We start from the raw sequence: 27,926 nt of genomic DNA on the forward strand, positions 1-27,926 counted from the left end.
TGATTTGTAGTAGTCTTATGATCCACAAGAACATCCCCAACAAACAGTATTTTCTTCCATGATTAAAGATCAATAAAATTTGAATGATGAAAGCCAAGTTTTATTTCATGATTCTATTGATAAGTTGTAGTGACCTTGCCAAATTCTATGTGATCTAGTTAATAATGAAGACATCCTTGTTGCATATGATATTGATGTTGTGTTTGATGAAAGTCAAGAAGATTCAGATCCCTTATCTATTGTGGATGATGAGAATAAAAAATAGTTTGCTCTCATTCTGTTTGATGGGAATCAGTTTCAACATCTAGACAAACCAACATTGTGGAATAAGGTTTGTTTTACTGCTTTTAATATTCTAGAAGATCTTATGTTGCATTCTTTCCATGATCCTCTGGTGCATTTATTGCAGTCATCAGTAGAGGAAGAATTTGCCAAGTTTCTCAATACATGTATTGGATCTAGTGGAAAAGTTGAGTTGCCACTTTATTTTTTCTTCTGCCTGCTCAAGGAAAGTGTGAATAGGATTCAAGTATCCATTTTCAATATTGGTTACACTTGAGGGATCATTACACATGATTGCATATATATATATATATATATATATATATATATATATATATCAACAGGTGGGTGGTTATCATCAGGATTTGAAGCCTAGAGTGAAGGCCCTAAGATCCCGATGGTCTGTTGCCGTAAGTAAGTTCATTCAGTGTGTTTTTTATAGTTAAGTGAGTTTAGTTTGTCAATCACTTTACAATTTTGAGTTAAAATTTTTATTTTTGATTGCATTCCCAATGGATAAGGCTACCTGGTCTATGATGTTCTTAACACCTCCTAAAGTAGCTGCCATCCCCAGCTGGAGCCAATGTTAGTGCCTGTCACCTCTGCCAGTCACCAGTGATCAAATATGCTCTTACAAGGTTTTTGTTAGGGTCTCAAGTCAAATTTTTATCATTTCATTAGGTTTTCAAAATAAAAATTTGGTCACTGGCTAGTGTGTCTAGGTATATATGCTGCTCCTTTCAAAATTTTCATGTTCCAGTCATTGCCATAACTCAGTTGGATGTGCCATCAATAAAATCTCATCATCATCATCTCAGTCATATCATCATGGTCCTCATTCAGCACAATGTCACCATTAGGTCATTAGCATCAAAGTCATCAAAATCTGTCATCTCATTCATAAATTCGGAAAATAAAGGAGTAGTAATAGGGAATTTTCTCAAAACATTTTGTTTCAAAGTGTAATTTATTTCAAATATGATGTAATAAGTTCTAAAATCCCAAAGTTACATTTTTGTTGATAGCACGTTGCACTTTTGCAATTTTTAGTGATAAACATAAAACTTGGATTCAGAACAAATGGGAAAGTGTTTGTGAAAACTGGAGGAGGTTGGTTTTCATAACATACTAGAGAACATAAATCTCTCTCAGTTTTGAAAACCATGTTATTGTTAGAGATATATGGTTCCATTTGTAAGCCCTATGTTTGTAGGAAATCCTGAATTTTTGGCAATTTTTGAAACAATCACTAGGTCAAAAATGCAGTGTGCCCCACGCTACGCTTTTGATGGAGAGCTCCAAATGACCTTTTGTTTAAATATTTAGATTCCTCATGAATTGTATATCACATCTAGCCTTTGGGAGCACACATTCAAGAGGTTTTGATAGGTGGAAATGGCCAAAAACTACCTAAAAATCACCTTTTTGCCCTCTTGTTGAAGAGCACGCTCTGTTTTTGAGAGTACCTCTGGGAGAATGAATTTTTGGAGGGATAGAAGAAACCTTTTTCATCTTTTGTAAATTCCATCATGTATAAGACATCCACAAATTTCCAATGAGCCATCAAGCTCTTGATTTGGACCTTGGGAAGCCCTCCAAAAGTCAATTCTCCCAAATTCACTTTGCTTTCTCCTGGCACACTGTGCTTTTCCCTGATTTTGCTGCGGTTTTGCCTCAAACTACTTTTTCTCAGTTTTATCACCACATTCGATTTTTATGATGTAATTACTTGAATTTGATTTAATTATGATGTAATGTAAGGTAAACAAGTTTGTTAGGTTGTTTTTACGTAAGTTTAGGCCTCATTTATGAGGACAGTTCAGTCAAAGTTTAAATGGAGGATTTGTTTTAACCTCCCTAGGGATTAGATTTTTGTTGAACACCTCATCTAATCAATTCCTAAACTGAAGGATTTGACCCTGAGAGAGGGGGAAAATGGTTTTTATCTATATGTATCTATTTTTCAGCCATAGAACAGGTTGGACATCAATGAGTTGAAATTCTTGGAGCTTGTACTTCATCATTTTTGAAGAAATTCAAAGGATAGTTGTAGCTATTATTCTATAATTCTTCTGTAATGAGTTTTTGATAATGTTATCTCTCTGTTATAGCTTTATATGAATGATACTTTCATCCTTTTTCCATGCTTATGCTTTTCAATGATTTCCTTAAAGGTTATAAACATAATTGTTAGTTTTAAGGTTTGTTTTGTTAGGAACATCATGTTTGTGTCTCTTGTCTTCTGATAAATGAATTCATGCTTGCCATGATCATTTTTATCTCTGAATTTCTAACCTACACTACATCGACAAAACCCCCTAAGTATCACAAAGGAATAACTACCCTGCTCCTTTATATCTCTTGCAACTGAACCCTTTGATCTTTTGACCTATTTCCCTGATTTTCCCTCCTGATCCAACAAAACCCTAAAAATTTTGAAACCCTACCTAAGCCTAACATATCTAGCTTAACATCTTTTCTTATTCCAGTCATTATTGTCTGTGAATTTCTAGAGATATCCTTCTCTGGTTTAGCAGGGCTAGCTGCTAAACCCTAAGTGGTTTGAGGTTACCTCCTTCGGTCTCCCTTCTCAGCCTTGGGATATTATGGAGGATAACATTTTGGTGCCTTTGCCGGGGAATGAAAGATCATATATTTTCTGGGAAAGAATCACAAAGATCAAATCTCATTGCTAATGGTGAACAATGATGAGACACAAGAAAGGTTCTGCATCTTTCATTTGGCAACTCCAGTGTCGAAGAATCCAAAGGTTTAGAATTTTCATGGTGAATCCATTGTTAAAAAACGGTAGTTTGAAGAACTTCTTGGTTATTTAACTGTTTTCAAGATGGATTCAATTGCTCGAAGGTATTCTCCTTTGAATCGAGCTCATACTATTGGCTTTTCAAAACATATTCCTTGCATATATTGGAAAACTAATCTGCCCAAATTCATAGATGGAAACGAGGGTGAGGCTATTCTGCATCTATAACATTTGACTGACATATACATAAGCTCGGGATTAGTTTTCATGAGGATTGTTTGATGAAGATTTTTATGGCTACCTTGGAAGGGAAAGAAAGATCATGGTATGAAGGGTTAAACCCATGTAGCTTATATTCTCTTAAAGATTTGATAGAGTGCTCTACGAGCATTATGGGAAGTTTCTTTTGCAAAGTTGTTGTGATTATTGTGAAGGTTTTATTGCATATCTTAAAAGTATTGATGACATTGAATGCATGGATGATGAAGAGACCATTGGAGCCTTCTATTCATTTTCCTTCTAACAACAATACGAAGAAGCTAATCACTTTGATACACGAGATCATACTCAGCACATAGTAGCCTCCTCTTTGATTGGTGAAGATACAGATGATGAATATTATCTAGCTACTCATAAAGATTCCCCACAGGAAACAATTCTCAAAAAACAACACACTTATCAGCTACAGGTTAAGGAAGAAATTAAGTAGCCTAAAACTAACTAAGAAGAGGAGAATAATGGAAAAGAACATGTTATTTTAGATCCTGTAGGTGTACACACTAGAATTGTGGTTGTCGAACAAAGTCATCTTGCCAATCATCAGGTAAATGTAATTGAGCATATCATTGAAGAATCATTTGTTGATTTGCAATAGTCTTATGATCCATAAGAAAACCCCCAACAGACTATATTTTCTTCCAATTCGAATGATGAGAGACAAGTTTTATTTCATGATTCTAATGATGAGTTGGAATGACCTTGCCAACTTATATGTGATCTAGTTAATGATGAAGACATCCTTGTTGCATATGATCTTCCTGTTGTGTTTGATGAAATTCAAGAAAATTCAGAGCCCTTATCTATTGTGGATGATGAGAATGAAAAACAATTTTCTCTCATTCCATTTGATGGGAATCAGTTTCAACATATAGACAAACCAACATTGTGGAATAAGGTTTGTTTTACTGCTTTTAATCATCCAGAAGATCTTATGTTGCATGCTTTCCATGATCCTCTAGTGAGTTTATTGCAGTCATCAGTAGAGGAAGAATTTTCCAAGTTTGTCAATACATGTATTGGATCCAGTGGAAAATTTGAGTTGCAACTTTCTTTTTCCTTCTGCATACTAAAGGAAAGTATGAGCAGGATTTAAGTAAGTAGCCATTTTCTGGATTGGTTACAATGGAGGGATCATTACACATGATTGTATATATATATCTTTAGCAAGTGGGAGATTATCATCAGGATTTGAAGCCTGGAGTGATGACCCTAGGATCCCGATGGTCTAATGTAATAAGTAAGTTCAATTAGTTTGTTTTTTATAGTCAAGTCAGTCTAGTTTTTTAGTCACTTTACAATTTTTATTTTTGACTCCATTCCCAATGGAGAAGGCTACCCGGTCTATGGTTTTCTTGACACCTCTTAAAGGAGCTCCCATCCCCAACTAGAGCCAATGTTAGTGCTTTTTAGTCTTTCCAGTCACTAGTGATCAAATATGCTCTTACAATGTTTTTGTTAGGGTCTCAAGTCAAAATTTTATCATTTCATTAGGTTTTCAAAATAAAAATTTGGTCATTGGCTAGTGTGTCTAGGTCTATTACTACTCCTTTCAAAATTTTCATGTTTTGGTCATTACCATCACTTCGTTGGACGTTCCATCAATGAAAGGTCATCATCGTCATCTCAGTCATATTTTCATGGTCTTCATTCGTCTCAGTGTCACCATTAGGTCATTAGGGTTAAAGTCATCAAAATCTGTCATCTCATTCATAAATCCCAAAAATGAAGGAGTAGTAAGAGGGAATTTGCTCAAAACATTTTGTTTCAAAGTGTAATTTATTTCAAATATGATGTAATAAGTTCTAAAGTTACAAATCTGCATTGAATATGCCAAAGCTACGTATTTTTCAAAGCAAAAATGAAAAACATATGGTGGGACACCTCACTACTTTGAAGAAATAGACTTCCACAAGCTACAACAGAGCAAAACACAAGTTCATTTGCTCATTCCACATTCAAAAGAAAGAGTTGTTCTTTTCCAAGGAAAGCCAAATCATCATTTCAGGTTCCATACTATCATTGGTAAGTATGTGGGTCATCTTATACCTTGTTTCACTTTAGTTCATGCTTGGAAGGATCAATTCCCTCTTCACTGGTTTTGGTAGCATTTGTTTCATTTCATAAGCTCATTGATAACTTTCTAATCAAATCCTTAATTTTATAGCTCGTTCACCTTCCCCACCTATTATGCACCTTTCTAAACACTTCCCCTCATTCCTATTCCTCAATTTCATCATTTCCCCACAAACCTTAGGCTAGACTACACTTTTCTAGGCTAAGCCTGTGATTTTCCCTTTTGGACACTTTCCCATCACTCATTCCATAAAATTCCACCTCCCTACACTCCATAACGTTTATCTCTAACCCCCTAAATTTCCCAATAATTTAGACACCCTCAAAACCCTTCATCTCCCTCTATTCCTAAAACTGCCCCAAAACCCTTGTTTTCCTAAACTAAACCCTAATTTTCCATACTAGTGAACTAGGGTTTCACAATGGATCTAGAGACCACAAAAAATGATCATATGAAGTATAAAGGGGTCTAAGGACAAGAGATCTAAATAGGCATAAAGAGAAAGAGAGAGAGTCATCTCCTCCACTAGGTCAAAGGGACATTAAAAAATCATTTGCTGCACATAGGGCCAGTTTTTCTTCAAAGTATGTTTTTGACCAAATAGAGATGAAATTATCAAAATTGAAAGAGTTTTTTTTTTTCACTTATAGGCCAAGTAATAAAAACCTCCTTCCGTTTAGGAACGGGTATTATGATTGGGGAGAAATTCGCAAAATACAGTTGCTACAAGAGAGTTGCTGCACTTCTAGAGTAGTCTTGGGAGATTGAATTTTTAGGTATTTTGGAGCAGGTTTTTGTAGTTTTATGACTCTATTGTGTATCAGAAATCCATATATTTCCAACCATATCATCTTCAGCCCAAAAATCCTCTAGGAAACCCTCCAGACACCCTCTTAAAGACCATGCTGCGTTTTAGCTGATAGCACGCTGTGCTTTTGCAATTTTTAGAGATAAACTTAAAACTTGGATTATGAACAAATGGGAAATTATTGTTGAGCACTAGAGGAGGTTTGTGTTAATAATCTACTCAAGACTGAAAACCTCTGTCCGTTGTGCAAAAAGTGTTATGGTTATAGAGATAGGGCTCCATTTTTGAGCCCTAGTTTTGCAGAAAATCCAAAAAGTTTGGCATTTTTGAAACAGTCACTATGTCAAAAATGCAATGTGCTCCACGTTGTGCTTTTGATGGAGAGCTCCAAATGAATTTTTGTTTACATATTCAGATTCATCATGAATTTTATATCACATCTAGATTTTGGGAGTAGACATTCAATAGGTTTTGGTAGGTTGAAATGGCAAAAAACTACCTAAAAATCACCTTTCTGCCCTCCTATTGAAGAGCACGCTGCGTTTTTTAGAGTAGCTCTTGGAGAATGCATTTTTTGAGGGCTAGAATCAACAATTTTCATCTACTGAATATTACATCATCTATAAGACATCCACATATTCCCAATGAGCCATCAAGCTCCTGATTTGGACCTTAGGAAGGCCTGTAAAAGTCAATTCTCTTAAATTCACTATTCTTTCTCCTTGCATGCTGCGCTTTTGCCTCAAACTACTTTTTCTTAGTTTTATTAGCCATATTCGATTTTTTATGATGTAATTACTTGAATTTGATGTAATTATGATGTAATGTAAGGAAAATAAGATTGTTAGCTTGTTTTTATGTAAGTTTAGGCCTCATTTATGACGACGGTTCAGTCAAAGTTTAAATGGAGGATTTGTTTTAACCTTCCTAGGCATTAGGGTTTTGTTTAAAAACTCATGTAATCAGTTCCTAAGCTGAAGGATTCGACCTTCAGAGAGGGGGGAAATGGTTTTTGTCTATATGTATCTAGTTTTCAGTCATATAATAGTTTGGACAACAGTGAGTTGTAACTGTTGTAGATGGTACTTCATCATTTTTGCAGAAATTCAAATGATAGTTGTAGCTATTATTCAGGAATTCTTGTGTTGTGAGTTTGTGATATTGTTTTCTCTCTGTTATAGATTTATATGAATGATAATTTTATTCTCTTTCCATGCTTATGCTTTTCAATGATTTTCCCTAATGGTTGTAAACAAAATTCTTAGTTTTAAGGTTTGTCTTGTTAGGAACTTCATGTTTGTGTCTCTTGTCTTCTAATAAATTAATTCATGCTTTCCATGCTCAATTGTATCTATGAATTTCCACCCTACACTATAGTTTTTTGCATTATGATACATGTGTTGTACTTGATGGAACCCCACTTGTAGCAGAAAAACTCACTTGTATATGGTAACTAGATGAATCTACAAGAGAGATATCAAATGTGACAAAATGTAGGATAGTTCAAAGGAATCATTTCAGAAGTAATATGGAAAATCACATTACAACAAGTCTATTAAGAGGGAAAAAAGTAATGGTACAAAATAATAGGATGAAGGAATAAAGGACTACATATTAGAATCAAGAAATTGAAGAAAGAGAATGGTTTAAGAAGTATATGCTGGTTCACCTTGTCCAAGTAGCGTATACGCGTGGACTCATGGAATAGAAGAAGCCTATATGTATGCATGCACTTTCACAGAAGGAAAAGAGAATATGGGATGGAAAATCAAGGTTTTGGTCCGAGATTTTGGTCTGAGGTATCTGGTCTAAGGTATTGGTATGAGGTATTTGGTCTAAGGTATTGGTCTAAGGTATTAGGTCTGAGGTATTGGTCCTAAGTGTTTTGTACCAAGGTATTGAGAAAGTCCTAAAACTATATAAGGAGGAGAAGATCAAAGGGATAGGTGTTGGCTTGATGGGGCTTGACCCAAGTTCAGAGGTGATTTAGCCAAACAAATCCCGGTACTACTGGCCTTTTCGGCAATAGTCCACGAAGCATGGACTGAGGTCTCACTCGAAGTAGTATGGGAGGGTGCTAAAACCAAGTTTCCACACCCTAGAGATGTATAATGAGTTCAAGTGGTCCGTGGTTCGGCCCTACGCGAATGTCGCTACGCACGCTTACCTGTACCTCGGAGCCTGAGATGCTGCCTTCGCGCTACCCTACTCGGGGGCCGAACGTTGTTATTACCCAAGCCCTTACTAGTATTCCACCGTTAGTTGATTAACTTATCTTACTTGCATGTGTAAAGTATACTTAGCAATATAAATCATTCATACAAGTGCGTGTAGTAAATAAATAGTATATTTGCAATTGATATCAAACATGTAATAACTCAAGAAAAGATACATAGGATTTGCATAAAACTTCTCTTTATTATTCTCTTCTTCAGTTACAGACTCGACTTCGCTCTACGCACTCAGCTGCAGGGGTCCAAACACTCAGATGCAGACAGCTAGGCCTTTGTGCACTCAGTTTCAGAGCCTTCTCCTACGCTACGACCCAAGGACACACTTAAACACTTACGACTCAATCCCTTAAACTTGTTATCTCTTTGCACTTAGAGCCTCACTCTATTTACACAATCCCATGGTCCACGGACCATGGGTAGGCTGACATTACATTACAAACTAGGGCGGACAACCCTATGACTCTAACATACTTTCGTGCCCACAATTCATGAGGCTTTACAACATTATTCGGTCAAAACATGGGCTTTGGCCCCAAAACATGCATCGGGGGGATTCCATGCCCAACAGGGCCCCAACAAAAACATTGTGACTTGCCCTCGATTTACTCTGTCAGCACGGCGATCCTAGCACAGAGTTCCTGAAACTATCCTCGAACTGTGTTGATGTTAGCAACACACTAAGCCACTGCTTGCTGAATCTGCTACATCCGTTGTTCTAAGACCCCTATATATGAATTTTTTCCCTACATCTACACCAATATCTGTTGCGTATGTTTATAGTCCTGCACCTTTGTCCAGCTCCTCAGAGCACGAAGAGTGTGCTTTGGCTAGCTAATTAGATAGCTGGCTCACTCATGTAGGGCTTCAAGCGACTGCCATTTACTTTGCCTAGGAAGGGTTCTCCATTTAGTTTGACTAGATAAACCACGCCTCCATCTGTGACCACCTTAACCACGTATGGTCCTAGCCAATGCATTCTGAATTTGCCTGGAAATTTTTCAAACTTACTGTCATACAACAGCACTAAGTCGTTGACCTTGAAGGTGCACAACTTAATATGGCAATTGTGCCAGGTCTTTTCACGCTGCTTTTGTACCTGCTGATGAAAACCAACCAAGAACCGTTCCTCCTCGAGTTCTTCCAATTGCGCGAGCTATTCCTCTAGAGCTTCACAGTCCGTCATCACTATGAGCGTTGCTATGTGTAGACTAGATATGATATATTCCATCGGCATGACAGCTTCCACGCCATAAACTAACTGGAAAGGTGTTTGTCTTGTCAGTTTCTTGCATGTTGTCCTTTAAGCCCATAGCACTATAGGTAAGCACAGGTCCCAACCGCTTTGTTGCGTGTTGCATACTTTGGTCAGTGCAGTCTCCAGTATTTTGTTGAATGATTCTACAGTCCCATTAGCTTGTGGGTGATACGATTTAATTTTATGATGATACACCTGGAACTCTTCTGTGAGCGTGCTGACCATTTCATTCAAGAAATGTGTTCCGTGATCACTCATTAAGATTTTCAGAGAGCCTAATTGGGTCAACATATTTTCAAAAAAAACTTCGTAGCCGTAGCGGTCATGCAGTTTTTGACCAGTTGTACTTTTGCCCATCATGTCAGGTACTCTGTTGCGGTGATGATGTAGCATGCATCTATCTTTCCCTGAGGTTTGATAGGCCCCACAAAGTCAATTGCCCATGTCTCAAATAGTTGCAGTGTCATTTGTGGATTCAACGACATCTCGTCCCTTTGCGATGGTTTTCTTTTTTGACATATATCACAGGCCTTATAGTATGCTTTTGAATCCTGGTGAAGGGTTGGCCACCATAACCTTGTGCGAAGAATCTTTTGTGTAGTCGTGCGTCCTACATAGTGTCATCCTGCAGCGCCCCCATATGCTTTCGCAAGGATCTGACTTCGTTCAAATTCAGGTACGTATCTTCACAATATCTCATCATTTCCCATTTTGTACAAGTGCCACACGATGATAGAAAAATATGCCGCGCACACCACCGATTCCTTCTTCTGTTGGATGGAGTATTCCTTCGACACAGTCCCTGTTGTCAGAAAGTGGATTATATCTTCAAAGTGCCCATCCGCGATGCGCACCACAAAGAGCTATGCATCAGGTAATCCTTCCTCCAAACTCGTAGGTTCCTCACCTATCTCAATACGTGACAAGTGATCCGATCCTACGTTCAGGTGTCCAGGTTTGACCACGACCTCAAAGTCATATTCTTGAAATAATAAGAGCCACCTACATATGCGCCCCCCCAACTCAGGCTTATTAACCAAGTATTTTAGTGCGGAATGGTATGTATACATCTTGAAATGTCCTCCTAGCAAATAGTGTCGGTATTTTTGGAGCGCGTACAACATTGCCAACCCCTCGCGCTCAGCTGTGGAGTAATTATTCTCAGCTTTGGACAATCTATGACTTGAAAAAGTGATAGGATGATCCAAGACCTCTCTGCCCTCTTGTGTGAGCACTGCTCCCAGCATGATACGGTACGCATCAACATGTACATGAAACTCCACGTCCCATTTTTGGAAGACGAGGATTAGAGTGGAGGCCAATTTCCCCTTTAGGACATCCAAGATCTTCATGCAATCATCATTCTAGCAGAATGTGACATATTTTTTCAATAGTTTCTCCATCGGTGTGGTGATTTGGGCATAGCTTTTGATGAACTTCCTATAGTATCCTGTGTGTCCCAAGGTAGCGCGCAGCTGTTTAACACTTCACGGTGCTTCCAAATTTAGAATTACTACAATCTTCATAGGGTCCACCATTAATCATTGTTTGCAGACCAAATATCCCAACAGGTTTCCAAAGGGAATGAGGAATGTGCACTTCTTAAGGTTCAGCACAATCTGGTGTCGTCGGCAAGTATCCAGCATCAAGCGTAAGCTTGCTACATTGTGCTTAACCAATTCGAAGACAATCCAATCATCCAGATAGACCTAAAGGAACTTGTGGATGTACTCTTTGAATGAGGCAAAAACGATGTGCAAAAAGATGGTTGGCGCATGCTTCAACCCAAACGACATAACGATGTATTGAAAGCAGCCCCATTTTGTTGCAAAGGTCTTCTTCCTCCTATCTTTCGGCATGATTTTGATCTGGTGGTACCCTGAGAACCCATCCGTGAATGAGTATGCTTCTCGTCTACCAAAATTTTCCAATACTTCATCTGTGAATGGTGTCGGGAATGGGTCATGTACACAGGTGTCATTCATCTTCCTGAGGTCCATGCATATTCTTATTTCACCCTTCTTCTTCTTCTCCTGCACCACCATAGGGATCACCTAATCGGATTCTTCCACCCGCTCAATAATTCCTGCTGTGAGCATCTTGTTTAGTTCTACGCAAACCTTTTCCTTATACTTCAGATTCAAGCATTAAGGCCTCTACTCAATCGGCTTTGCGCCGGGATTTAGGGTGATCTTCATCATCCCTAAGTTGCCAACGATCCCTTTTAAGTTCATAATCTTGGTCGGGAATAAGTCTTGGTACTCGTGGAGTAACTCAACAACCTTATCCACCGTGGAATCATCCCAATAATCACCGAGCATTGCATACTTTGGTTTTGCCTCTTTCCCAATGTTTACCTACTTCATTTTTAGCAGTGTGGTGATGTCAGGATCCTCAATCAATGGTTCTCGAACCGTGTGACAACCTTCAGTTTCTGGAATGTTAATATTACATGGATCCTCATCATCCTCCTCAATATTTACATTGTAACACTCTAGTGCGTAGCTCAGCTCGGTCACCCATTCCTGCTAAAGCACTTCCATTAGTTCCTGGGGTATTTTGAAGATAGCTGATTTTACTGCTTGTAGCGCATCATCAACAGTATCCCACCAATGATCTTCAAACGTGAAGGTTAACAGGAATCCTTTGCACAAGATATCCCATTCGTTGATGCCATGGCAGAGCTCTATCTTAGTATACCAATTCATTGGTATGACATACAAGGTATGACAGAACAAATGCACTGATTAAGGTTGTGGCTCTTCCCCGTAGACCTTGGTCCATTTCACGAGGTGTGCACATGGATCATCCCGTCCATCATACTTATCTATTAGCCACATATGTGGTTTCCCAAATCGTAGGCGGATCATCCTTCTGCATTTCCGCCAGTCCTCAAAACTCCCTTGATGTGTACCCCACCATCTTGTGGACATAGCGCACAGAGCCCATTTCAAAGCGTCAAAACGCTGTTGTTCCAGTACCCCTCTTTCAAATTTGGTCAGGAAATCATCCACCACTGTCAACCCATCATACATAGGTAGGTCCCTTACCTTTGTTGTCACGCAGTGCAGTGGTCTTACCATCATGTTGCAATTAAGCGTGGTTACCTCATGTAACTAGTTTTGCCATCTTTCTATTTCTTCATTCAAATCTGAGGTGCAGTAGCTTTTGCACTCCCACAAAATCCTGCCATCTGTTGTTGGATTCACCTAGTCCTAATCCCAAACGATTATCTTGTAGATATAGTCTAGATCTTCGGCGCTCTCATCATCACGTACTGGCTCTGTGTAGTGTGATCCTTCCGTAGGGTCTAAAGGTACCACTACGCACAGTGACTTTTTCTCAAAAATCATTTTGCGCTTCTTTAGATTTATCACTTCGTTCATATCAATGGCCCAATCTATTCCTAGCAGTGCGGTATAGGGATTGTTGTCATCGACAATCTCTATCACTTCGAAATTTGCAAGCGCGCTCACACCTTCAATATCTACTGTTATTCCCTGCAATCTTCCAATCAGTAGGATCTTCTACTGGTTGGCCATTTTCAATTGAATAAGAGACCATTGCAAATCGGACTTGCACATGTGCTCCCATGTCTTGTTTGGCAGTACGTTCACGTCCAATCCTAGATCAAGAATCACTTGATCCATTTCATATTCCCCAATTTGCACAGTCAGTCTCATCTCCCTTCCTGTTCACGTTGTGTGGTTCTTGAGCTTCCGAACTACGCGCGGTTCTCCTGACGCAATGCACCCAGTGATGAGTTCCTGCAGTCCCTTTACAACCTTGTTGTCACGCAAAAACTTCATGCATGTCTCCAAAAAGGTAGTAAGGATTGATGGGTCCATCTCTAGTTCTAGTTTGTCTTTACTACCTGAAGTGGAGGCCTCCATGAAGCTCTTCTTAGCTTCCATGAATGTCTCCTTCGTGCACTCCAAATCAAACTCTAGTTCCTTTGTTGGAGCCTTGTGAACCCAAGCACTCTCTTTGGGTTGCTTTCACTTGTTATCTCCTATCGTGATACCACTTTGGAGCACAATGTTTACATTTGGGTCCTCTTCACATGGCTCAGACCTTATCATTTGTAGGTTCTGAGTCGAGGGAGGCTGGAGTATACCTTTATCGCGCAACATCACTATCAGTGTAGGGCAGTCTTCTGTCTCATGATCAAATTGGGTACAATATAAATATGATGCTCTCGTCAAATTTGTACAATCATGGGCATAATGCCCTAGCCCTTCGCAATTGTAACAAATCAGCTATCTGTGACCCCTTCCTGGTCCCATTCCATGTTGACCTCATCCATGCCCCTGAAATCCAGTGCGCGCCATCCATGCATTTTGTTCAAGGGCTCGTGTTTCGGTCTAAACTCTATAGGTAGGAGTCTGATCCATCATTAGTTCATAACTTCTACAGGTACGCTCATCATGGCCTACTGACCTACAAAAATTACAGAATAACTGCTGGGTCATCTGCGTAAATTTTTGTATTAGATGATAGTTATCTTTAGCATGCTTCCCTCCTATCTGAAAAATCGCGAACCATAATGCAGGCACCTTGCTCGGTCCTGCTTGTGCCTCTAGTCTCAATGGCATTGACCCTCCTCCCGCCAAGTAGTTCGTAAAGACTAGACGACAATCCTTGTCATGTCCCTCACCTTTATACTTTATGCACCTTACCTCCTTGTGAGCCTCTGGGTGAGTTGTCCTATCGTGTTTCAAACTCTGCATTTCCAGACCCAAAATTTTCAGTTGTGCATGGATTTTTTGGAATCCCAAGCTAGGATCTTGTATTGGGGTCTCGTGCAGTATCATTGCAATCTCGAAAGCTTCGGCCTGGGTGGATAACTTCTGCTGCGATAACGCCACCCTTAGATGCGGTGTTAGTGATGCTACAAACCATGCAAAATGTTGCCCATTCGTCAAGGTCATGTTGGCTTCCTGAATCATACCCTTCAGTCTCTGATCCAGCTCCCGGGGGTCTTGCTGGGAAGCATCTCGATTTCCTTAAACCCGATAATTGACTGTGTCTTCGATTTTTTCTTGCTAAATTCCCCGTTTAGCATGGCTTGGATATCTGTGATCCCTGTGTTTGGATTGTCATTATAATGCTTAATGTACCATGTCAGTGTGCAATCCTACAATGCACTTACCAACGTTGCCTTCTTTATGTTGTCATCCGTGACTCCTTATGCTTCCCATACAGCCTTTATGTTCCGGATCTTCATTCCCTACTCCTTTGAACACCGTCAACTTTATTGCACTAACCATTTTGAACTGTGGTGGTGGTGGAGGTGGTGTGGGTGGAGATGGGGGTGAATATGGTGAAATTGGTGGTAGTGTAGGTGGAGGTGGTATGCGTGGAATTCACTGCCTTATCAAACTGATCACACTTCTTGGTGAAACTTTCACGAGCTCTTCCTCGCTTTCTCTCCAAGGCGAAATCAAGAGGCTATTCTCTATCTCTGCACTACCTTCATTTCTATAGATCTTCCCACTTCGCGTAGCCCCAAACATCAATTTATTCACATAACCTAGTTTTCACACAGTAGTATTTTAATCCAAGTGTTCAAAGATTTAATGTACTTACCTCGTGGTCCTTTGAGGAAGCGTTTTTTGACCTCACTATAGCTGACTGACATGTATACCGTGAATTTGGTGATAAACCCTCCTATAATTCGATTGAGAAAATGGTCGATAGTGCACACGATCTTATCTTCTGAGGCTTCTAGTCTACGCACTAACTCTGGAGTCCAAATAATTGGGTTGTCGAGCCTACACCTCCCTTGACTGTCTGCTAGCTTCACGATCCACTCGTACAACTCCGAGGGGAAGGATGCAAAGAAAATTTCATTACCGTATATAAGTAGCGCTCTAACCACTGTTCCTTCGATACTCGCGATTTCTATTTTCCTACATCGCAAACTCATGAATTTTTCTGTCCAACCATCCTTCAATTTATTTCTTTGTCGCATTCCAGTGACATGACATTAGACATCCCTTATGTAGATCCCGGTCTCGGAAACAGAACCATTTGTTGGCTTGTTGGACCTGACCCAAGTTCAAAGGTGATTTAGCAAATCCCGGTACTACTGGCCCTTTTGGCAATAGTTTGTGGAGCGTGGGCTGAGGTCTCACCCGAAGTAGTATGGGAGGGTGCTAGAACCAAGTTTCTGCACCCTGGAGATGTTTGATGAGTTCAAGTGGTCTGTGGTTCAACCCTGTGTGCACATCGCTACACGCGTTTACCTGTACCTCGCAACCTGAGATACTACCTTTGCGCAGCCGTACTCGGGGGCCGAACGCTGTTATTACCCAAGTCCTTACTATTATTCCACCATTAGTTGATTAACTTAGCTTACTTGCATGTGTAAAGTATACTTAACAATATAAATCATTCATACAAGTGTTCGCAGTAAATAAACAATACATTTTCAATTGATATCAAACATGTAATAACTCAAGAATAGATACACAAAATTTGGATAAAGATTCTATTTATTATTCTTTTCTTCGGTTAAAGACTCGACTCTACCCTCCGCACTCAGCTGCAAGGGTTCACGCACTTAACTGCGGACAACTAGGCATTTGCGCACTCAGCTATAGAGCCTTCTCCTACTCTATGACCCAAAGACACACTTAGACACTTACGACTCAATCCCTTAAACTTGTTATCTCTTTACACTTAGAGCCTCGCTCTATTTATACAATGCCATGGTCCACAGACCATGGGTAGGCCAATGTTACATTACAAACTAGGACGGACAACCCTATGACTCTAACATACTACTGCGCCTACAATTTGCAAGGCTTTACAACATTATTCAGTCAAAACATGGGCTTTGAGCCCCAAAACATGCCTCGGAGGGATTCCATGCCCAATAGTAAGTGCACAAGTAATGAATATCTTATGAAGTGTTAGATCAAAAGAAAATATGCATGTTATGGGTTTTTGATGCTTTGCTTGATCTACACTAAATATGCACCTGAGCGTTTGATGATGGATGAGATCTAATGATGGATTAGGATCATAATGACTTATAATTATATGATCTAATAATGGATGGGCTAGATTTGATTGCTAACACATGTTTTAGCCTTTATATGTGATGATCTAGGTATTTCTGAAGTCATGAATTGCAGCGAAGTTATAAGTAAGTATTTACAGATCTATACACTGGTTTGCTTTGGTGAAGGTGCATATACACACTAGTTCAGCTCTTCCAAGTAGTGTATGCAAAAGAAAAGCTTGATATTCAAGGATGAATGATCTATGAGATCAGTGCTATTGTTTTACTGCTATCTGTCAATGAAGTCTTCTTAGATCTGAAAGTAAAACTGAATGCATAAAGAGTTTGTGTCTCATTGATTAATTGATTGAGAAAGAAGGGTGATCCTTGTTGCTATCTGTTTATAACTCTATAATATGACAGTAGATCTTCAAAATGTCACTGATTGGTACAGTTTGTGGTTCAGAGGTTTTATGATTCAATATCTTTAGAGGTATACATAGGTTGGGCAAAAGGAAGTAGCGTATACACACAGGTTTGCTTCATTAAAGGAGCGTATACATTCTGACATATGCCTTTTAAGGTTATAGTTAGTTTTGGTTGTTGATGTAGTGTTTTGGGTTCATATCTGCGTACTGGTTACAATGATCTATCTATTCCAGTTGATTGGTTGAATTTGATTAAGTATGAATGAATGGTTAATCCAATTGTGTCAGAGGTTTCAATGATTGATTGTTTCAGTTATATCAGAGATTGATGATTGGGTTTCAGTTATATTAAAGGTTGATTGGGTTTTAGAGATTGGTTGATGCAGATGTATTTGATAGTTGTATTGCAGTGGTGGTTGATTTTGAGCTTCAATGTTACTAATGGGTCCAGTATGAAAATTTGATGAAACGTGGTCTTCATATTGCAGTATTGTGTACCAGGAGTATCCAGTGTGAAACTTTATGAAACATGGTCGCTGGAGGATACTGAGTGTTGGAGCCTTCAGTGAGAAAGTTGAAGATTCTTGCCAGTCGTGGCTGGTGATTTGATTAGGGGGTTAGAGCTCCCTTTCAGTAGTAGCTGGAGAATGAGTGAAGGTTGTAGCCTTCTGTAGGTCAGAGCCTACGTACGAGTAAACATATTTGTTATAGACATTTTTGTGCCTTACAGCTATAAGCATGAAATGTCCATAATTCAAGGGATCCAAAGTCCCTAATGATGTTGTTACGGCTCCTAAAGGAACAAGGTCAACCAATGACAGCTTCTCCCAGAAGTTCTCCACCAAAAACCACTCAGAAACAGTCAATTCAGGATCAATTCAGAGGCTCCACTAGTTGTCTGCGCTGAAATGCAAAGATTACACTGGCTAGGTGCCCTGCAACGCAGGTAGAAGCACTACCAGGGTGCGCTGAGCGGGAAATGACAAATGGCAAGTTCATTCAACGAGGTGGAAAGACCCTGGAAGCTTCCAGAATCTTCTCCAATGACACTTGCCTCAATGAATTCGACTAGTGATGAGTAAGAGGTTCTCAACCTCCAAGTGGAAGCAAGAAATGACAGAGAGAAGCCACAAGTCAAAACATGAGCTGACTCATCCTCTCTGCTCACATCTATATATGGATCTCTCACCCAGAGGTTCAGGAGGCTGGAATTTTGTATTTTGTAGAGAATTGCTGTTGGTTTGAGATTGTTATTAGCACATTGGGTGATTTATGCTTTGTTGGAGGAGAGGAAGGGATTCTTTTGCTGGGAGGTAGATGCTGGATCAGAACTCACTTGGTTGTATCTCCTCTCAGACTTTATTATCTTATCAATAAACTATTTGAGTTTCTCCTACATGTTGTATACCAATGATGTTTTGTTATGCTTACATGTTTAGCTTAATATGATCTTGAGCTTTTTATGAATGTATATCTGTATCTTTGTGTAGTTTCTCTCTCTTGTGATCTTGCAGGAATTCGGTGAAGCTGGGCCGGTGAAGGAGCAAGAAGCTGGGAGCTACTGAAGAGAGGAGTGATTTGGATCGACAAACTAGCGGAAGATACAGGTTCGTTAGACCCTTCTTCCTCACTTACATTTCATAAAGAAGAACACTCAAATAAGTTTACCTGTTTGTTGCTAAGGCACTATCACCTCTTAGAGTGGGATAGGGGCATTCCATATTGGATACTTTTCCCAACAACAAATTTGCGACTCCACTGGGGAGAGTGTCTTGTTGGTTTATTTGTGTTTCTGGTGTTGTTCTTCTCATAAACTCAGGAGTGCCGAATCGAAATGCACTTGCCATTTTCAAGTGCAAAGTAGAGATCTGCCACTCTAGTCCAATCACTGGGCCTTTTTTTATGATCTGAACAAACTGATCCACAAGTGCTCTAACAACACTTGGTGATAGATCTTAGTCCTCTTTTAAATCATCCTCCTAATTGTACCTAATTGATAGCTTTGATCCGGCCAAAAACTGTTGATTTAACTGCAAACCGTAACCCAGAACCCAGAAACAACTCTCGTTTCTGCTTCAGCGTAGACTCTGTGAAGAGGTTCTGCATTTCAATGCAGGTCCCGTGAAGGCTACCTGCGCTGAATGTCAAAACCTCTGTGTTGGGAGTGCGCTGATCAGTCTTTGCCTTGTGCAGTTGTGGTTCCCTGCTTCCTTTTGCTCAGTTTTATCTCTGTTTTTTGCAGCCTGTTATCAGTCAGTGTACCTATCTGAAACCCCTTTTCTCTGCCTCAATTCCGCCTCAATTGTATAAACAAACTGTATTTGTTCTTTGTGTATTTGTTACATCATTCGCAATTTCCCATTACAAAAGTAAACTAGCCATACTGTCGCCCTTAGATCTAGACCTGTCGTAAGTGTCGTTTTGATCTTAGGAGTGAGTTTGTTTGCTGTTCACAGTTGATTTAGATTTTAATTTTGTCGTTTGGTTTGAATTTATGCATTTCTAGTGTCGAAACAAGTAAATCATAAGGTGTCGTAATCGTCTTTTGATTTTGAAAAAGGAACTTGTTTATGTTTTCACTTGAAATCGAATTCAAATTTGTACAACAGCTTTCTTTTTAGGCATCAATATTAAGAAAGCGAAAACAAATACATGCATTTGTGCATTTGCATTTTGATAGTTTGCATGCTTTGATTTAGGGAAAAGTGCAATACAGTGTGCTCTATGCTCTTTGAGAAAAGTTGTATCTTCCTTTTCCCCTTGTAGCTAGGATTTTCATTGTTGAAAAGATATAAAAGCTTGCTTATCATCTTTAGACTACATTTAGGAATTGTATCATACATCTCGTGGTGATCCAAAAAGGCAAAATTCTAAGAAATATCAACCTAAAATAAATTGAATGAACTTAACAACCCTTTGTAACTTAATGCACAACATAGAGGTCTAGGCTAGAGACGTGTTCTGGCGTCGTAAAACCTGGTGACTGTCGATCTTGCTGATGGTTGGGTGATTCCTCCTGAGGGACGATAGCACCAGTACGGATTGTGCTCCCACGTACCGTCGAGTATATATTGGGAGACCCCTATAGGCATAAAACCTTTATCCTTAGGAAGCCGTGTCGGCCGCCCTACTGATCACAATGCACTGAACACAGCATTCGGGAAGATTGACCGCCCGTACCTTAAAAAGTATTCTGCGGTTTTGCGAAAAGTTTGGCACACCCTCTACCTAGAACTCCAGAGCAGTTCCTTTTGGCCTTTTTTAGACTCTATAACAGAAAAAGTCCATCCGAGCATTTGTCACTTCGGGCTCGTTAAAACATCGAAGGAGACTAGAGTCATCTTTAGCTTTTTCTCGACTCTTTAAAATTGAAAAAGCAAGTTGTGTCTAAAGCGTCGTTAAAATTTATTTTAAACGGAACAATCACCCCTTTTTCCTGCATTGATCTTTAAGTTGAGAAAATGGAACCCACCAACCAAGGAATTCCCCTTGGTGGAAATCCTAGTCCTTTCTCCTCTTGGGGAGATGTTGGTGCGCCCCATATGGCCACATTGTCGCTTCCAGGACTGACAATTGGCTTGCCGGTCTGGCTCTTCTCAACCAATGTCGTTCAGAACACCACTATTCCTGAACAGTCGAATCAACAGTTAGACCAGTCCAGAGTTGCCCACCAGCCTTCTACTTCCTCTAATTCTTCCTCTCCTCCTTCCTCTTCACTTGACGGAACTGGTAAAACGAAAAACCAAGTTCCTAAGGAGAATAAGGAAAAGAAGAAGAAAGAGAAGAAGAAGAAGGAGCCAAAAGCGACTGGGGGCAAACAAGTGTCGCCTGACAAAAATCCACACACAACACTGACTAGGCCTAAATCGCCATGTGTCATATGCAAGGGAGACCACTTCCACAGAGATTGTCCCTGCATCCCTCAGATACTAAGGGACTGGTCTCCCCGTTTGCACAATCCGGTGGAATCAACCTCTAATAGCCATGTTGAATGCATACCGTAAACTAGCGAGAGTGAAGTCCTTGGACAAAAAGGGAGAGCTAGATCTCCCTGTAGACTGTGCGAAGGCAACCATGCCATCCACCATTGTCCCTTCTTAGACGAAGCGAAAAGAGTTTTGGATGATCGTCCAGTTTCAACGTTACGACTTTGTCCTGGATATAAAAAACTCTTGCCGAGTCCCTCATTAGTTGAAAATCCAGCTGGCCCGCTCAAGTGGTCAGCTGAAGCGCCGGTCATTGAAGATAAACCAGCTGAATCCATACCTGACGAAAGTCAAAAGGTCGAGGCGGCAGTTGACCCGGTCTTGCCTTCAGAGGATTTATCTTCGAATGATATAGTCACTGAAGAGGATAAAGATGACACCATCCAAATTCTCTTCATCAACACAGACTCCGACGAGCACGGGGGCACTCCCCCCATTCCTTTATGGTAGGAAGGAAGTTCGTCAGAGCGATACCCGGCCGTTTACTCGGTCCCACCACCAAGCAACCTGGTTATCTCCTTCGACTGGAACCAACTAGGCAGACCCCGTTTGCCAGCAAGCATACCATTCAGAATTATCGTCCAAATATACAGAATGGTCATGGCTGGCACCATCATTGATGAAGGGGCATCTATGAGTATCATTTCCTCCACTGCTTGGAAAGCGCTTGGTTCGCCAGCACTTTTGCCTGAAATGAGAAATCTGACAGGCTTTGATAAAGGAACCGGTCGACCTTTAGGGATCCTCCCCAATGTGCCTATCACATTGAAAGGGAAGACCGTTCAAATGAACGTGATGGTCGTTCAAGAACCCTTGGATTATAACCTACTCCTTGGACGAGACTATATATATTACATGGGAGCCATCGTCTCCTCACTCTTTAGAGTAATGTGTTTTCCGCACGAAGGAAGAGTGTTCAAGCTCGTGGACCAGCCTTCATTTCCCGGATCACGCATCGCAAATAGTCATATACCATCCCTAAATGGTCTCTTCACGCAAGAAATGTCTCAACCCACGGTCCGTCCTCCCGATGAGTGCGAGTAATTCGGAAGGATATGACTGGAACCTAGGGGGCATGCGTCCTGGTCTGCTTCGGCAAGAAAACTTTGGGTATAGGGTAGGTTTCCGCGGGAGAATATGACTAGTCTGTACCCCGTCCGTCTTGGAAGAGGGGTTATTCTAGAATAAGATTCTTTTGTCAAAGTTATGTGAGTTGACAGACGGAGTCTCTCACCTTTGTCTATTTCGGTAGACATTGCCGAAGAAGTGTTTTGTTCACTGCATTGATGAAACAATCTTTGGGTAACCTGAAAGAGGTAGGCCTTTCCTGGTAAAACAAATGTTTTATCTGCAAATTGAGGGGTAACCTTGAAATCTTACTTTACGCCTGGGGGCATGCAAACCTTTTGGAGTGCAAGGGGCGGCTATTTATTTTTTAAATTTTTAGGACCTCTAACCCTTTAAACTCGTAGGATTAGTCGTTTCCGAACTTGCATAAAGAAAGGATTCTGGAGCAAAGCTTTGTAAGGCGCAAGCTCCATAAAAAAAGGCATCTTACATGAGACATTCTTATCATATGACTGGATAATCGAGCAGTTTTAGCACATAGTTCATGCTCGTTAAAAAATAAACATAAGATTGAGCAGTGTTTTTCCGCGTTTAAGCTCGTTAAAAAATGAACTATCTTCCGGTAAATAACCACCGTGAATGTAACATTATCAGCCATTAAAGCCTTGGTCGTGTTTGCATCGTCACCTCCACTTTTCCATTGGCCGATCATTCACCTCCATATGATTGTTTCCCATTTTGAGGAATAGCTGCGAAGAGTGATTTCACTAGCCATCCTTGTGACACTGCCGTGCTTGGAAAATTCCAACCCTTACCTAGAATCAAATGCTAACCCGTTTTATCACTTGTTCCTCAAAAGACGAGTCTTCTTTAAGCTCTTTTCATCTGACTCGTAAAATATGAAAAGATTGCCGAGTTTTGGCCTTCCAGCTCGTTAAAGCGACCGTAAGTGCTATCCCTCCTCTAGATTTTAATCTTTTTGGACCTGAGGGATTATTGCACAAAAAGATCGAGCGCTTGTTTTGTTCGGCTCGTTAAAACTATCGAAAATTCATCCCTTCTATATTGTTTTATACTTTTTCGGACTTAAGGGATTAGATGACGAAAAAGGACTTTCGGAGTTGACTTTACGTACCTTTTCAGACTCTCTAAAAATGAAAAGGACCGAGTTATCTTTGTCGTTAGACTCGTTAAAAACATTAAATAGCGACAAACTTGTCTTTAGACGAGAACGAGTTTCACTATCGCTAGGCTCGTTAAAACATAACGATGGGTTTGCCCGAAGGGCAAATTATAGAACAAGCATATGTTATCCTCCTCAAGCTTGACAAAAATAAAGAGGTACTGGTCAGCAATGACTGGGGAAAAATTGGGAAGAAACTCAAAGAACTTTATTGGTAGCAAGTCGCTCTTGAACATGACACTTCCACTCCGTGCCTGAGTCGGGTTGGGTTGTTTCATTCACCGGTCACATCGCCATGGTCTCGCCATACCATCCACCTTTGGGGTAAATGCTACCAATCCATCACACAAGTGTCACCGATATGTTCAAGAGAAGTCATCCAGAGAAGTCAACCGTGTTCCATCCACTACCATACACTATCTTTCATCCTTTCATGACCGCCACCCTAAACCATATATCATCAGATTGTTTTCACCTCCATCAAAATCATTTGCTCCGTTCCGTGTCACTGATGTGGGATACATTAAGGCCCTCCTTTGATGGATCGCTTCTTGTCGACATCAGCTCATTATCCAAGAAGTTGATCTAGGAACAACCCCTTCAGTACTTTGAAGCTTGCATGCCTCAATGGCAAGTTTCTCACTTCCGACAACAGGTATACATCAATGACCTTCGACCGAAAGATTTTGCGTGGTGTTCGACGCCAAGTCCTTTATTCACACCACGTGAATTGTACTGCAGTACCTTGAGGGTCATTATCATTATTGGTGATTCCTCTCGCGCTTGTTAACAGTTTACCTCATTGACCGGTAATCAAGCGATGTCTTTCCATGTTCGACTTCAGAACATTTCTCACATGGATCGACTTGTACTTAGAGTGAAGATCGAACGAGATTGAAGACCCCGGATCTAGTTTCATCCATCCGAGCTGCGATATATATTCAGGAAAAATAAAGACATTGACATGTACAACATTACAACAGATAATCATCCTACCAAAAGGATGATGATTTCATCAAAATCATCAGTCTACCATCAGACGATTGTCTGTTCTATGTACAGAAAAATGAATTTATAAAGCTGAGCATGGGAATGCCCGCCTCAGCTAGATCATGAAAGCAGTATGAAAAATAATGTATTCTATTGCATCTTATTACAGGTCTCCTCCTAGCATTGGAAGAACTTCGGATCCTCCTAATAAAGCATTTCACCCGATAAACGGCCTCATACTTTAGGGGGCAACTGTTATAGACATTTTTGTGCCTTACAGCTATAAGCATGAAATGTCCATAATTCAAGGGATCCAAAGTCCCTAATGATGTTGTTACAGCTCCTAAAGGAACAAGGTCAACCAATGACAGCTTCTCCCAGAAGTTCTCCACCAAAAACCACTCAAAAACAATCAATTCAGGATCAATTCAGAGGCTCCACTAGTTGTCTGCGCTGAAATGCAGAGATTACACTAGCTAGGTGCACTGCAACGCAGGTAGAAGCACTACCAGGGTGCACTGAGTGGGAAATGACAAATGGAAAGTTCATTCAACGAGGTGGAAAGACCCTGGAAGCTTCCAGAATCTTCTCCAATGACACTTGCCTCAATGAATTCGACTAGTGATGAGTAAGAGGTTCTCAACCTCCAAGTGGAAGCAAGAACTGACAAAGAGAAGCCACAAGTCAAAACATGAGCTGACTCATCCTCTCTGCTCACATCTATATATGGATCTCTCACCCAGAGGTTCAGGAGGCTGGAATTTTGTATTTTGCAGAGAATTGCTGTTGGTTTGAGATTGTTATTAGCACATTGGGTGATTTATGCTTTGTTGGAGGAGAGGAAGGGATTCCTTTGCTGGGAGGTAGATGCTGGATCAGAACTCACTTGGTTGTATCTCCTCTCAGACTTTATTATCTTATCAATAAACTATTTGAGTTTCTCCTGCATGTTGTATACCAATGATGTTTTGTTATGCTTACATGTTTAGCTTAATCTGATCTTGAGCTTTTTATGAATGTATATCTGTATCTTTGTGTAGTTTCTCTCTCTTGTGATCTTGCAGGAATTCAGTGAAGCTGGGCCGGTGAAGGAGCAAGAAGCTGGGAGCTACTGAAGAGAGGAGTGATTTGGATCGACAAACTAGCGGAAGATACAGGTTCGTTAGACCCTTCTTCCTCACTTACATTTCATAAAGAAGAACACTCAAATAAGTTTACCTGTTTGTTGCTAAGGCACTATCACCTCTTAGAGTGGGATAGGGGCATTCCGTATTGGATACTTTTCCCAACAACAATATTGGCTAGTACAAGAACTAGGGGGTTGTAGCTCCCTTCCAATAGAAGCTGGAGAACGAGAGAAGGTTGTAGCCTTTTGCAGGTAGGTTCCTGCATACTGGTATGAGTCTGCACTAGTACAATATTGTAAACAAATTTTCTTATTATTAAAAGTAGACAAAGACGATAGCAGTAGGTGGTTTTCACCCACATTGGGTTTCCACCTTAAATCTTTGTGTTCATGTGTGTTGCCTATGTGTCATGGTTTATTATGTTATTACTGCACATGATTATTTTTTAATGTTTAATAAAGTACTGATGAACTGATTAATGATCAACATATGATGAATTAATTGAATCATAAGTTCACTGGATATACACTGGTTGCCTTAAGAACAGTTGTGTGCACATGCGAGTTCCCTTCTCTGAAGTAGCATATATAAATATGATTATGGAAATGAAAAATTTATTGATTTGTAAATACTGATTCACCCCCCCTCTCAGTATTATTTCCAACAATTGGTATCAGAGCAAGTCCTTTGGCAGAAGCTTGATCGCTTGAAGGAGATCTGTAGAAACAATGGGAAAGAAGCTAAAGAAGAAAGCACCTCAAAAGAAGAAGACATCTCAAGGGAACTGTGACAGTGGAAGAGACAATTGGCCATTATGTGGAAGCAACTCCTCAGATTCAAAATCACCTCAGAATGAAGATGAACAAGCAAAATAATTATCAAGTATGAATTTGTTGTCCTCCAGTGATACATTTCTCTGTTCATTTGAAGATAATGAATGTGATGGTGAAACAAATGAATTTTCTCTTATGGGTGAAAGAGAAAGAAATCAAATAGAGGAAAAATTTAAAAAGCTCATAGACACAATTAGAGATCAAAAGGATCTAATTGATAAAAGGGAATGTGCCTACAAAGAAGAAGTTACCAGATTAAAAGCCCAATTGGAGGAAGGAAACAAAGTAAGGAAGCAGTACAAGGAAAATAAAGACCAATGTCAAAGGCTACAGGATGAAGTGACATCATTGAGAATGGAAGTGAATGAAAAGGACACAACAACAAAGGAACTTTTAGAAAGAACCAGCTACTATGAAGGTCTTGAAGGTGTGATCGATTCTCTAAAAGAAGATCTCAAAAATTCAAATAAGCAGAATGAAGAACTACTCCTGGCATTTGAATAACAAGAAAATGAAGTTCTTGAATTAAGGAAACAAGTGGAAGAAGGAAGAAAAGCTAAAGAAATCATGAAGAAGCAATATCGTGGAAAGGAACAACAATATTAGGTTGAGGTAAATATCCTAAAAGGTAAATTAGAAGAAAAGGATAAAGTTTTACGATTTCAAGATAGTACTAAGATATTGGATGATATTCTTAGTAGTCAAAGGTCTCCTGCGATCAAATCTGGTCTTGGTTTTCATGAAACTGTTAAAGGTGAATCTAGCACTCAAACTGAAGCAAGGAACTCTAGCGCAAAATTAGAAATGCTCAACAATGAGATAAGAAGTCAACCACATCAACAACCAAGGAATGAATGTCTTCAAAGAAAATCATTTACTCCTAACTATGGAAGTGTTAATCAATTCTTTCCTCTGATGAATAATGTTGAATGTTTTATATGTCATAATTTTGGACATGTTACAGCCAGATGCAGAAGTAGAATGGTTCAAGCTAATAATAGTCACACAGAAAGATCATCAACTTCCAGGTACTTTAAGGGATATTGTTTTTCTTGCAATATGTTTGGTCACAAAGCCATTAACTGCTATAGAGGGAATATGAAACATATAAGATGTTATGCTTGTAACAAGTTTAGGCATATAGCAAAAGAATGCAAGAGAAAATTTCGGACACTATAGGAAAAGGAGCAAACATCATCGCACTCAAAGGTATGGAAGAAGAAGGAAGTACAACCAGAAATATGTGGCATAGCTTAGCATATAGACATAACAGACTCAGGAGGAACTGAAAGTAAGAAATTTCATTGTTCTAATTCTCATACACAATTATCATGAAGACAAGTCATGTATATACATGATTTCAAAGCTGCGCAGTTGCGTATATGTTTGTTTGATGAAGAAGCAGTGGGACAGACTCAGAAAAATGATCTGATATGGTTCAGAAAATTTTATGTCTTGATGATTGATGACTACAGTTTGTGGATGTTATTTAGAAGTTCTTATGACCCTCATAAGTTGTTGATGACGTGATGTATAACTAGCTGATGATGATGCCTTGATGGCCCTTACTGATATACGCAATGTTCAGATCTACAGTGAACAGGTG

The sequence above is a fragment of the Pinus tabuliformis genome, chromosome X (genome assembly GCF_031772625.1).
Source record: "Pinus tabuliformis cultivar Carrire ecotype Pingquan chromosome X, CPIR1, whole genome shotgun sequence".
Taxonomy (NCBI): Eukaryota; Viridiplantae; Streptophyta; class Pinopsida; order Pinales; family Pinaceae; genus Pinus; species Pinus tabuliformis.